The 13,108-nt window shown below is 38.4% G+C and overlaps 1 protein-coding gene and 1 pseudogene across 2 annotated transcripts in view; one reads left to right on the plus strand and one right to left on the minus strand.

The window, feature by feature from the left end:
* The window catches only part of UVRAG (UV radiation resistance associated), a 443,033-nt gene that overhangs the window by 238,752 nt on the left and 191,173 nt on the right, over window positions 1-13,108 (plus strand). The gene's annotated exons all lie outside the window — the stretch shown is intronic.
* On the minus strand, window positions 4,154-4,895 carry LOC110210709 (triosephosphate isomerase pseudogene; annotated as a pseudogene).

A 13,108-nucleotide genomic window follows, 5' to 3' on the forward strand; every position in this document is an offset into this window, starting at 1 on the left:
ATTTAGTCAAAAGGGACCTAGATTTGGAGTTCAATGCTCAGCACGCCACTAATTACCTGTGTGACCTTGGGCAATAGCAAAAACAGTGAGTGATATTTACAGAGGGTTTCGAGGTTTATGAAATGCTTTAAGTCTGTGAGTTGTATACTACAGGTATTATTCTCATTGTCCAAGTGAGGAAACTGAGTCTCAGAGAGGTTTAGTAATTTGCCCATGATTGCATAATTAGTGTCAGGTGAGAACTGAACCCATGTCTTCCTTATTTCAAATCTGGTTCCTCTGTTTTACCAGGCTGCCACTTCACTTTTCTGGGACTCAATTTCTTCATATAGAAAATGAGGAAATTGGACTTGGGTGGCTTTTGAGGTTTTCCCAGGTCTAACTCTATGATCCTGTCTCAGTCCTCTGTGAATGAGACATGTATGCGCTCTCAGATCTTTCATTGAACTATTGTAAAGAGTAGTGTTTTAGGCTCTTCAGAAACAGAAGCATTGTAAATCACTTTTGCTTGTATTTAGAGTTAACAAAAATCAAGACTTTAAAAAAGACCATAATATTGTGTATTAGTAATAATGTACCTTCTTTCTAGTATTTCTGATTGGGGAGCTGAATGAAGACTTCATAAGGGAAATGGTCTTTGATCCAGGCCTTGAAGATTGACAGAATTTCACCTTAGATTCCTGGTTGAGTTCTGCACACATTAACAGTGGCCTTCTTTTAGAAATTCAGATGTGCTGAGGTTCTTGTCACTTTTGCAGTGTTGCTGTCACTTCTAGCAGACAGAACCAGCAGATGCATTGCTGATCCTTTCAGAAGACCAGAACTCTGGCTTTTAGGAAGTGTAGGGCCTGTTTCCAAGTCTTGGTTTTTAAATCATACAATCCAGCCAGGTCTCTTGAAGTCCAGCTGGTTATAAAGTAGGCAGGCAGCTCCAGTGCAGCTCTGCTGGGTTTTTGCTTCATTGAGCTAATAAAAATGATGCCATTGCCACAGCCTTTCAGAGAAGAACCTGAAGAAAACTGATAATCAGTTGTTTGAAAGCTTTGTTGAGCCTAAGAATTAAGTTGTCCTCTATGCTATTAAGATCAGGCAGTTATGATAGCACAAAGCTCTAAATTAAACTTAGGCTAAAGAAAAAGGATCTGACTGATCCATCTTTTTAGTATTCAAAAATACAGAAGAAATGACTGGTGTTTTTCATAAACATTTACCTTTCCAGTGATAATATAATAAAATGAACGTGGGACTTTTGTAAACCCAATGCTCTGGTAGGTAAGTTGATGTAACTAAGCTAGTCTTCCAGCATTTTGTGGTACATTGAGAGCAGCTGCTGTTCTCAGCCTTTCAAGCACTTAGTCTGCAAGATATATGAGAGGGAGTGGGTGTAAATAAATTGCAGCAAACTCTTAAAAGAAGAAATGAGGTTAAAGGCCAAATTTGTCACAGCATCTTTTGTGGATTCAGTATGATTTCTTTAAAGCACTTGGCAGGATCCCCCTGACCTGACATACCATCAGAACAGAGGTTAAGTGCTTTTTCACCAGGTTCTCATGGTAATTCCCAAGCAGAAGCTTCACTTGGAAGGGGAATGTAATTTGTTACTTTTCTGAATCTCCTTCTAAGAGGCCCACGTCCTGAAATAGCTAACTCTGTTGTCCTAAGATTCATTCTTTTCCTACGCAGTTGTTTTTATAAATAGGGTGGCTCATTTAGATACAGACCCTTTTATTACCATATGCTTTTGCCAAAAGGCTACTATTCATTTCAACTTAACAAACATATATTTACCACCAGCTGAGTGCAAAATGAGTAAATAAAATCCAAATTAGATTACAGATGGAAAAGAGAGGATCAAAGTGCTGTGGAGGAGTAATAAATAATTTCTGTCTTGGAAAGATCATGGCTGGCTTCCTTCTAGAGGTAGCAGCTGAACTGCACCTTGAAAGAAGAGACGGGTTTCAGTAGGGGCCAGGAAAGAGCATTCAGTCAGCAAGAAGGCATTTATTAAACACTGTATATAAGGAACTATGCTGGGCACTGGGGATGTAAAAACAAAGAATGAAGCAAGCTCTGTTATCAAGAAACTTACATTCTAATGGGGGAGGCAATAAACACTTATGAATATGTAACTGAATAAATTTAAAGAGCGTAAGTACAAAGTAGTTGAATAAAGGAGGAGGGGTTCAGAAAATGTTTTATTTAGAACAGTGAGATTCTGTGAGACAGGTTGGGATAGAATTCATTTCGAGTGTGGGGGATGGCCAGGACACAGACACAGAGATAAGAGATAGAGTACAATGTGAGAAAAAGAGAGAAGGCTAATTTAGCTGGATTTCAGAGTATAGGGGAGCAATGTCAACTGAAGCATATAGCTAGGGTATATTCTTCTGTTATCCTTGATATAAAGAGCAGACCATGGGTATGCTCATCTCACTTAATCTCAGTATCTCCATCTATTAAAATGGCAATAGTGCTGCCTCTATTATTACCTCTCTCATGTGGCTTCTTTGAATGTCCAGTACTGGATGGAGGGGATATGGCAAAACAAAACTGGACAAAAGAGAATCGAGGGATTTGAGTGGACTTTGAGTTCAATAGGAGTCAACATTGTATTGTGTTAGGGAAGAGTTAAGTCTTAGACAAGATTAATTGTAGTATAATATACAAAACCTCTGGTGATGAAAGTCCTATGGTACTTTACCCTGGGTAGACCTTACCCAGAATTGTGTGCCCAATTCTAGACACCACATTTTAGAACAGACATTGACAATTTGGATCAAATCCAGAGGAAGATGACAGGTACAAGGAGGGAACTGGCAATCATGTTATACAAGGGTTCTTAACCCAAAGCTCATGAATGTTTGTTTGTTTTTTGTATTTTGGTAACTATTTCAATGTAATTGGTTTTCTTTGTAATTCTACCATTTTTATTTTATACATTTAAAATCATTATTCTGAAAAGGAATTCATCAGAATAGGAAACCCAGAACTTCACTAGACTGCCAAAGGGGTCCATCACACACACACACACACACACACACACACACACACACACACACACGTTTATAACTCCTATTATATGGGGATGATTTGAAGAAACTGTGAATATTTAACATGACAAGATATTATCAAAGACACACTTTTCTTCTAGCTTCCGTGGCAGATGGTTGGTTGCAGGAGAGAGAGGAGAATCTGAACAGAATAGGAAGGACAAAAAAATTGTGTTGGGGATTTGAAGGGCATGGTGAGGAAGAGGTCAGAGATTGAATTTGGGGAGGGGAAATTTGGCAAAATTTGCAGGAGAAAAATCTCCAATCCAGCTGTTGATCTAAATTCTACTTCTAGATTGTGAGAGAATCAGGATTAAGAATGATTAGAGTATATAAACAGATCAAAAGGATCTAGGAAGATTAGAGTTAGTTGACTTCAAGTAAGAAATGGTAATTGGAAGAAATGGAGATTCAATCAAGCCTTTCTTAAGCAACTTTGTTGTTTTTATGTCTGACTCTTCTTGACCCCATTTGGGGTTTTCTTGGCAAATTACTGGAGTGGTTTACCATTTCCTTCTTCAGCTCATTTTACACATGAGGAACTAAAGTAAACAGGATTAAGTGACTTGTCCAGGGTCACACAGCTAGCAAATGTCTGAGGCTCAATTTAAACTCAAGAAGATTCCAAGCCCAGTGCGCTATTCACTGTACCATCTAGGTGCCTCTTAAATTGTTGTTGTTCAGTCATGTCCAACTCTTTGTGACCCCTTTTGGGGTTTTCTTGGCAAACATACTGCAGTGGTTTGCCATTTCCTTCTCCAGCTCATTTTACAAATGAGGAACTGAGGCATACAGGGTTATAAGTGACTTGTCCAGGGTCATACAGCTAGTAAGTTGTTTGAGGCCAGAGTTGAGCTAAGAAAAGTGAGTCATCCTGACTTCAGGACTGGTACTCTAGCCACTGTGCTACCCTAGCTGCTCTTCAACACCTGCTATGGACTTTTTTTTTTTTGCTTCCTTCAAATTTATAGTAAATGGAGAAAGGCCTGGTCCATTGGAGGAAGGGCTGAGGAGCTGAGAACTGGTGCACACAATCTACATGAAGGAGTAAGGTATAGCTTGAAGTGGACCGTGGGGAGAGGGGAATGAACATCGCAATCACATGGGAAGAGGAAGGGTAAATCAGACTTGTGTAGCCTAGTCCCAGCTTTGTATGTAAGGCAGTCAGAGGGCCACATGAAGGGCTCAGTTTTTGGCTTGGGTGATGTCCAGAAATTCAGGCTTAAGGGAAACGCCATCCACATCAGGTTGGCATGCCAGATCCTTACAGTTGGCCCCTGTCACAGAGCCTCCATAAATGATCCTGGTAGATTGTGATACAGGTTCTGAGACATGGTTCTTAAGCCAGCACCGAAGCTTCTCATGTACCTCCTGGGCCTGCTGGGGTATAGCTGTCTTTCCAGTACCAATAGCCCGGACTGGTTCATAGGCTAGGATGACTTTGCACCAGTCCTTCACGTTATCTGCAATGGCCTTGGTCTGGTTAAAAACAACCTTGTCAGTGATTCCAGCTTCCCTCTCTTCCAACTTCTCACCAATACAGGCAATCACTCCTAGGCCTTCTGACAGAGCATGGGCTACCTTCTGCCCAATGAGCTCATCCGACTCCCCAAAGATATGTCTCCTTTCAGAGTGTCCCAGGATCACCCAGTTGGCCCCATAGTCCTTAATCATGGCAGGGCTGATCTCCCCAGTAAATGCACCCTTGGCCACATTGTAGCAGTTCTGAGCAGCTACACCAATTTTTGCATCCAATTTCTGACGAACAAAGTCAAGGTAAATAGAAGGGGCTCCTTCGGTGTTGGCGGGCACCTTGGCCCCGTTCATCGAGGTGATGAGTTCCCCCACACAAAGAAAGGCAAAAGACAATCTCTATTCTCAAGGAACTCAGAGCTTAATAGGGGGATAATAGGCCTACAGCTCTGTACAAACAACTCTCACCTATGGCTCCAAGAAACTCTAATATGCCCAGTGGCCATACCCTGGTAAACCATTTCAGCAGATGGGCTAACCCAGGTAACTGACAAGCCTCAGACCCATCAGTGGGTTAGGGGGCTGTCTACCACAGGCAAATGAAAACTTTTTTCTGTTGGAATGGGCAGATGAAAACAGTTTGTTCCAAAGGCCATGAAGGCAGCTGAAGCAGGTGGTCTGGCATGCTTAAAGTTTGGTCAGACATCAAAGATGCTATGGTCATTCAGTGCATCCTGAGACATCACCAAGTATTCTGACTTTTTGTCTTGCCACTGGACTTCAGTGTCTCTAGAGAAAAGAGTAAGGCTGATGACTGTGCAACTCTGCCTCACTTAAATCCAATTCATGAGCAAGTGAAGACATCATCCTGTGACATCATTGGTCATCTTTGAAAATGAAGAACAAACAACAATAAAGATATGTGTAGTAAAAATTGGAGATAATCTATAGAAGGGGAAGAGTCTAGCATTAGAGAATTAAGCAAATTGATCAAGTGTGTTGATAGGTATGGCAAATTGGTGAAACTAAAGGGGCTGAAGTGGAACTGGGTATAGCCGTGGATGAACTGTTGAGACAGAGAATTTTTGTAAAGGCTGTCAAGTTATTAAGAGGTGATAATTGGTTGTAAAAAGTTTTAACTAGGTGCTTAGGGTTTGAAGTATGAACACCTACAAGTAGTTTCAGAAAGTCAGATAGCATGGAGGAAGTGTTAAGTCTTGGAGATACAAACATGAGCAAAAAGACAACCTTTGATCTGAAAGGGTTTATATGCTAATGGAAGAAGTATATGAAAGAAGCTGAAAAGCAGGGGGTTTTTTTGTGTGGGGAGTGTTTGGAAGGTGGAGGGGAGGGGGGCTGGAGACAAACTCTGGAGAGTCACTAGCACAGGAATAATGGAGAGGAAGCATAGCCCACCTAGTCCCTTCCCTAAAATAGAAGCTAAAACAAGGCTAAAATTCTAGACATTTATAATTGAAAGTAGGGAAACTTTTACAGTGACTTGAATCCAAACTAAGATATTTGTATTTCTTTCCCAACCAGAATGACTTCTATGTTCTAAGCGTAAGATATCTCCCTTCTAGAGGAGAAGGTTAGGGGATTCAAACTCCAAGTTGTCAGGGAGAATGAAAGGTTCCTAGAGAAAACAGAAGTGAAACATCAGTGGGGACAAAAAGGATTTGAGTAGGAGAAGAAATGACCAACTTTTGGCAGAATAATGGAGAATGGAAGAGTGTTAAACATAGGAGAAAGAGAAGAAAAAAATACAGCTGTGTAATTGAAGCTTAAAAACGTATTTGGGGCTCTTTCTGAAGAGGAAAGAACTGGATGTTCTGAAGAGAAAGAAGCTGCTTGTCTTCCTAAAAAAAAATTTAGTAAAGCCATAGGAACTATCAGGTGAGAGATCCTCCAGTAGATGACAGAGGAGGAAAAAAATGGGTAATGATGGTAGTTGCCAGTACTTTGTTCTCAGGATTACTGAGGTAGCTGTTTGTTGACCTTGTAGCAACAATGTATCTAAAATATTAACAGGGAATTTCCTGAGCGTTATAAAAATTATATCTGTTGTTTATATGATAATTTAAGATTTGCATAAGCACTTTAAATATCCCACATTATTTGATTCACTCAGCATCTCTGTGAGGAAAGGGGTTATTATTATCCTCATTTTACTATTGAGAAAACTGAGGTAGAGGTTAAGTGACTTGCCCAGGGTTACACAGCTAGCAGGTGTCTGAGGCTGGATTTGAATTTGGGTCTTCCTGACACGAGGCCTACCACTTTTTTCATTATGCCTTCTACATACACAAGTGGATAACTGCTCACTTCACTTGATTCATGCAAGTACAAATGACACTTCATAAGGAGGTATTGCCAGTGATGGTGAAATCTTGAACAGTAAATTAAAGACCATAGAGGTATGGGTTGAGTTTATCTCATTGTTACCTATAGAAAGGCAAAAGGATGCAAAAGAATTTGGGAAGTGAACAGCTGTCAAAAAATGTGACATCTGAAAATAGGATTTGGATTTCTGGATCATGCCTTCAGCATAGGTTTGACAGATTCCTGGCCAGAAATGGAGTCTATCTACCATAAGCTGGTAAGAATGTTTTTGCCAGGTGTCTTGTGTACCTAATCAAAAAGGCTTCAAACTAAAAGGCTTGGATAAGGAAAAGGCCTCCTTTGTATATCCCCAAAGTGAAATACTGTAGGGAGTAGCCCGGAATTCACACAAGACAAAAGCCAACAAAGGAGCCACTTAAGTGTCTTCTACATGTATTAAGTGTCTATACAAAGTGCACAATGGCTGGGCAACAAGCCAGAGGAACTAGACCTTAAGACAAGGAGGCACATTTTACCTTCTTGGTATCTAAGACCTATGCCTCGATTTGGCTGTGGATGGGAATACCTCATACAGGAGACACCAGATCATAGGGGTGGGAGGCAGAAGAGGATGGGGAAGAGGGTTCTCACTGAGGAAATAGAGGAACCGGAGAGGGAAAACATGACAGAAAGGTCAGAGAAGGGAGAAACAGAAATGATCTTGTCATTGTCATACACTGCAAAGAAGCTGGACAAAAAGAAGAAAAAGATGAGGAATTTGAGAAACAAAGTACAAATCCAGCAAAGAGGCAGGGCACATCAGAAGAGGAGACTTCAATTAATCAGACATCTGCTGGACCCCACTCTCTCTACCAAAAGCAGAGCAGCTAATAACTTCTGTTTGAATATAGTTTGTTATTAATATCCTTTGTTTTCACATTGCCTGGATTTCTCCCTGTATCTCTTTTTCTCCTCTTCTCCCTCCCAGAGAGTCATCCAGTATAACAAGGAAGCTATATAAAAGGACATAGTAGTGTACAAGCTCTGGCAAGTCCTGCTGAACTGGGAAGAATTCAGGGTGTTGTTGGTAAATTGACTTTGTGTGTGTTGTGAGAGCAGAGCTGAGCCAGACGCAGAGAGGGTCATCACCAGAAGGTGGCACTTGGGGCGGTAATTTTTTTCATTTTCAGCAACTCACAAAGATCATCTACTAATTGCAGTTGTGTCATTTGTAAGACTTTTGTGTTATCCGTGAAGTCAAGGACCTGTAAAAGTACAAAAGTATTTGGATAAAGAATCTCTCTGTTTTAGACATGTCAAGTGGTAGGCAGAATTTATCTCCCATATAAGAATTCTATTAGAAACATAAGCTGATGTTTCAGTAAGTAATTTGTCAGAGGTCTGTAATTCTTGCTCTTTGCTTCTGCTGTCTGCTTCATGCAAGTTTAAACATCTGTTGACACTAATTTATATAAAGAATTATGTTTCTTCCCATAAAATTTTCCTAGCTACTGTGTGTTAATTCAAATGTTAAATATAATTCAGTAGGTCTCAAAATAAATGCTCTTTTTGCTAAATTAGCATCTGCTTGCTTTCATCACATCCAATTAAATCAGATGGCTTCTGTCCAGAAGTGGGAGATTTACACTTGGATTGATTTGCACCCAGCATTAAGTAGCGTGGTTTTAATTTGCAGCCTTTACATAGTGTATCCTATAAATTAGAACATTTCTTATGACCTTTCATCTCAGTTTTTATTATGGTTTCTTAGTTATCCCTGGCATTTAGTGAAAGGAGTAGACCCCAAACCATTTGGATAGCAGTGAAGTGAATAATTTGGGGCAGTGAGAAAGGGTAGTATGGGCCAAGAAGAATAGTTGGGTTTGCTGTTTTTCCTTACTTTTAAACATCTGCTGGAATTAAGCTTAAAAATGTATGCAAACAAACTTAATTTTGAGGGGATAAGAATGTTTCTGAAATAAACAAGATGGTTAGGTCAGTATTTTCTGCTTAATTATAGGAATTTACCTAATTTGAGAAATCTGTACTCATCTGAAAGTTGTCCAAAAGGATTTATAGGCTAAAATTAGTTAATAGAATTTTAGCATTTAATGAGTAACTTATTTTTAGAGGAAGAATTGTTGAAGGATTTGGTGATGTTTTCTAGGAGAAGAGAGGACTTAAGGGAGAGAAATGATCATTTTCTTCAAGTTTTTAAAGTTATTGGGGGGCAGCTAGGTGGCACAGTAGATAGAGCTCTGGCCTTGGAGTCAGGAGGACCTGAGTTCACATGCGGCCTCAGACACTTGACACTTATTTACTAGCTGTGCGACCCTGGGCAAGTCACTTAACCCAAACTGCCTCACCAAAAAAAGAAAAAATAAATAAAAATAAAGTTATCATGAGGAAGATTAATTTATTCTACTTTGTATTAGTGAAACCTAGAACTTTAATGGACAGAAGTTTTGGGGACTCAGATATTAGGTCAGTATGAAGAAAAACTTTCTAACAGTTAGAACTGTACAAAAATGGCATGGACTGCTTCTTTGGATGATGAATTCTCCATCACTTGAGGTCATATATGACGGGCCATAGATTAAAGGTGGAAGGAAAATTACAGGCCATTGTGTCCACCTTTCTCATTTTGTGGCTGAAGAAACTGATGCTGAGAGAGGTTCTGTGACTTGCCCAGGGTCTCGCAGTTAATTAGTGCCTGAGACAGGACTTGAATCTTGGACTTTCTGACTCTACTCTTTTACTACTCTTTCAGGAAGAAACAGAAAGACCACTTCTCTGGTTTGCTATTAAAAAAAAAAACAACATCCTTCATGGGGAAATTGAAATATAGGACACCTTTGGTTCCTTCTGATTCTGTGATTTTATGATATTGAGGCCCAGAGAAGGAGAGTAATTTGCCTAAGGCTGCGCAGTTAGTTGGTAGCTGAGCTGGGACTAGAACTCCAACAAAGAGCTCCTGATTCCTAGGCAAGAACTGTTGCAACTGTTATGTTTTCCTTTAGTTCTTTTCATTTGATAGTAACTTACTTTACCATATGGGATGGGAGTGACAATGTAGAAATAGTAGATTTCTGACTTGTAGAGGATCATAGAATTTTGGAGCTGAAAACAGTTTTCAAGTTCAGGAGAGGCTGTGACTTGTAAGAGGACAAATAGCTTTTTTGGATTAGCTGTTCGGTTAAAGGTCTGCCTGCTGAGTGCACAGCAGCACCGTACACCCTGTGTCTGCTGCACCAGGCATTCAGCGTGCCCTTTGTTTGCCACCATGGGAGTGCAGATGAGGCCAAAAGAATCTTTTGTCAGCAATTTTTCACGAATAATGAGGGAATTATTTTTTAGATTCCAGTTAGCTCATTTATGTCATTCAGCAAACATTAAGTACTCTCTGTGTGTAGCATACTGCTCAGTCCTGGGGCTGTTAATGGTGTTTAGATAAGACATTGTTTTTACCCATGTAGATTAGCAGAGAGGTTAGGATGCCAACCCCAAAGTGTAATTAGAAATCCTATATGAGTGCAATTATTTGTGTTAATGGTTCAGGATTAAGTTGTTTAAATTGCATGCCTTATTTTTTTTAGCCTTTTTTTAACCAATCTTTGTTCTGATTAACTAGTCAGTGATCTGATTATATACAGATAGCCAATTCAGAGATGACAATTAATCAGTCAACTAGAATTTATTAAGCACCTCCCATATACTTGGTACTGTACTGATCTCTGAGGGTACAAAGACAGGCAAAAAAACAGTTCCTGCCCTCAAGTTGCTCATAGTCTAATGGGGGAAATGACATACAAACACGATGTGCACATGACAAATTAGAGTAGTCTAAGAGTGAAAGTACTAAGGTGAAGGAGACCTGGGAAAGGCTTCTGGTAGAAGGTGAGACTTTAGCTGGGACTTGAAGGAAGCCAAAGAAAACGAGGAAGCAGACACGAAGGAGGGAAGACAGCCTATTAATTCCAACAATTTCAGGTCTTTTTTTGCTGTTAAAATATAATCAGTCTCATTTTTTTCTGATCATTATTCAGTGTTTGCCGTGTCCAGTGTCAACAGATTCTTTTCTTGCAGAGAGTATTCATGATACAAAGTGTGACTTCTGTGTGGTCTGTAACATGCCCTTGACCTCATTCATTTCTTCTTCCTGGCTTATATTCCTGATATGCTGCTCACCATTTTCACTTATTCCATGCTTTCCATTAAAGTCATTAAGTATCAAAGTATGTGCTGATTTGATTTGGACATTCTTGTTGAATTTGTCATTTTATTTTCTGACCTCATCTTCCTCTGCAGCCAGTTTTGGTATATGTTGTAGTCATTTTCATCACAAACTTCTTGAAAAGATTTATCATGAGCACTACAGTTTGAAATGATCAGATATTTCTGGGTAGAAAATAGTTTTTTTCTGCCTTTGGAAATAAAATAAAACTATCTTGATAAACAAGAATTTGTTAAGCACCTACTATGTACCAGGCTTTGGAGATACCTAGCACCATTACAAATAGCAGAAAGAGACTGCTCCAAAAATATAGAGTAACAGAAATACTAAATTTATCATTTACTCATCACAGTGGAACAAAAAATAGTTTCAAAAAATGGCACTTAAAGAATTAAAAAGTAATTGGAAACAAACATAATTTTGAAGAACTGATAGGTCAGAGAACAAATTATACATATAATAGAAATTTTTATCAAAGAAAGCAAGACATCATGCCCAAACTTGTAATATGTAGCTTATTCAGTTCTCAGGGGAAAAAATTTATATTGCTAAATGCTTTCCCAAACAAAAGGGAGAAAGAACAAATTAATGAATTGGACACACAACTAAAACTTGAGCAGCAAGAAATCAAAAATCCCCAAGTCAGTAATGAAGTAGTAATTTTGAAATTTAAAAGCAAAAAGACCATTGAACTGATGAATAAAACTATGTACTGTTAAAAAAAAACTAGTAAAATAAACAGTTTATATGATTTTAGAAGGAAAAAAAATCAACTGTAATAAAAATGCAAAAGAACTCATGATAACTGAGAAAAGAAAGGAAAATATCAGGAACTATTTTGACTACTTATGTGCTATCTGAACCAATAATTTAGAGGAAATGGATGAATAATTACCAAGATTTAAAATATCCAGAATAGCAAAAGAAGAAATAATTTAAATAACTGAATATTAGAAAAAGAAATTAAATAAGCCATAAGTGAACAACCAGAGATTAAAACTACAAGACCAAATGGACTCACAAGTGAATTATATCAAACATTCAAAGAACAAGTAATTCCAATATAACAAAAACTGTTTGCAATCATAAAAAAAGAAAACACCCTTCCCCTCCCTTATGATACAGATAAAGTCTTTAGACCTAAAGCAAGGAAAGACAAAACAGTGAAAGAAAACAGCAGACCAATAAACCTGAGTAACATTGATGGAAAACATTTAAATAAAATACTATCAAGTAATCTACAGCACATAGTTATAGACATATGGTTTTTTTGTTTTTGGTGTTTTGGGTTTCTTTTGTAGATTACACATAGATTATACGCATATGATGAGGTTGAGTTTATACCAGGAAAGCAGGATTGGTTGAACGTAATGGAGAATATAAATATAATTAATCGTATTCATAATAGAAATAATGAAACATATATATGATTATCTCAGTAGATGTTAAAAGGGCTTTTGACAAAATCTAGCACCTGTTTATTTTTTTTTTTAATTTGCATATGAGGGGCAAATAGGTGGTGCGGGGGATAGAGCACTGGCCCTGCAGTCAGGAGGACCTGAGTTCAAATGTGGCCTCAGACACATAATACTTCCTAGCTGTGTGACCCTGGGTAAGTCACTTAACCCCATTGCCTAGCGCCCCCCAAAAAAAATTGAATAAGAATAAATTGACTTTTATTTAACATAGTAAATAATACTATCTAAATCTAAAAACAAACTTTATATGTAACAAAAAAAAATTAGAGACCTTTCTGTTAAGATCAGGGATATACTTGTTACCATTACTATTTAACAGTGCTAGAAAGCTAGCTGTAATAAGAAGACAGGAAAGAGAAATCAAAGGAATAATGCATGTGCAAAGAGAAAACAATTTCTGCTTTTTGCAGGTGATATGATGTACTTAGGAATCCTAAAATTAGTTTGAAATAATTATAACATGCAAAGTTTCAGGCTATCAAATAAATCCACAGAAATCATTATTATTCCTATATGTTACTAATAAAAATCCAGCAGGAATAAGTAGAGAA

The sequence above is a fragment of the Phascolarctos cinereus genome, unplaced genomic scaffold (assembly GCF_003287225.1).
Source record: "Phascolarctos cinereus isolate Bilbo 61053 unplaced genomic scaffold, phaCin_HiC Scaffold_726;HRSCAF=1367, whole genome shotgun sequence".
Taxonomy (NCBI): Eukaryota; Metazoa; Chordata; class Mammalia; order Diprotodontia; family Phascolarctidae; genus Phascolarctos; species Phascolarctos cinereus.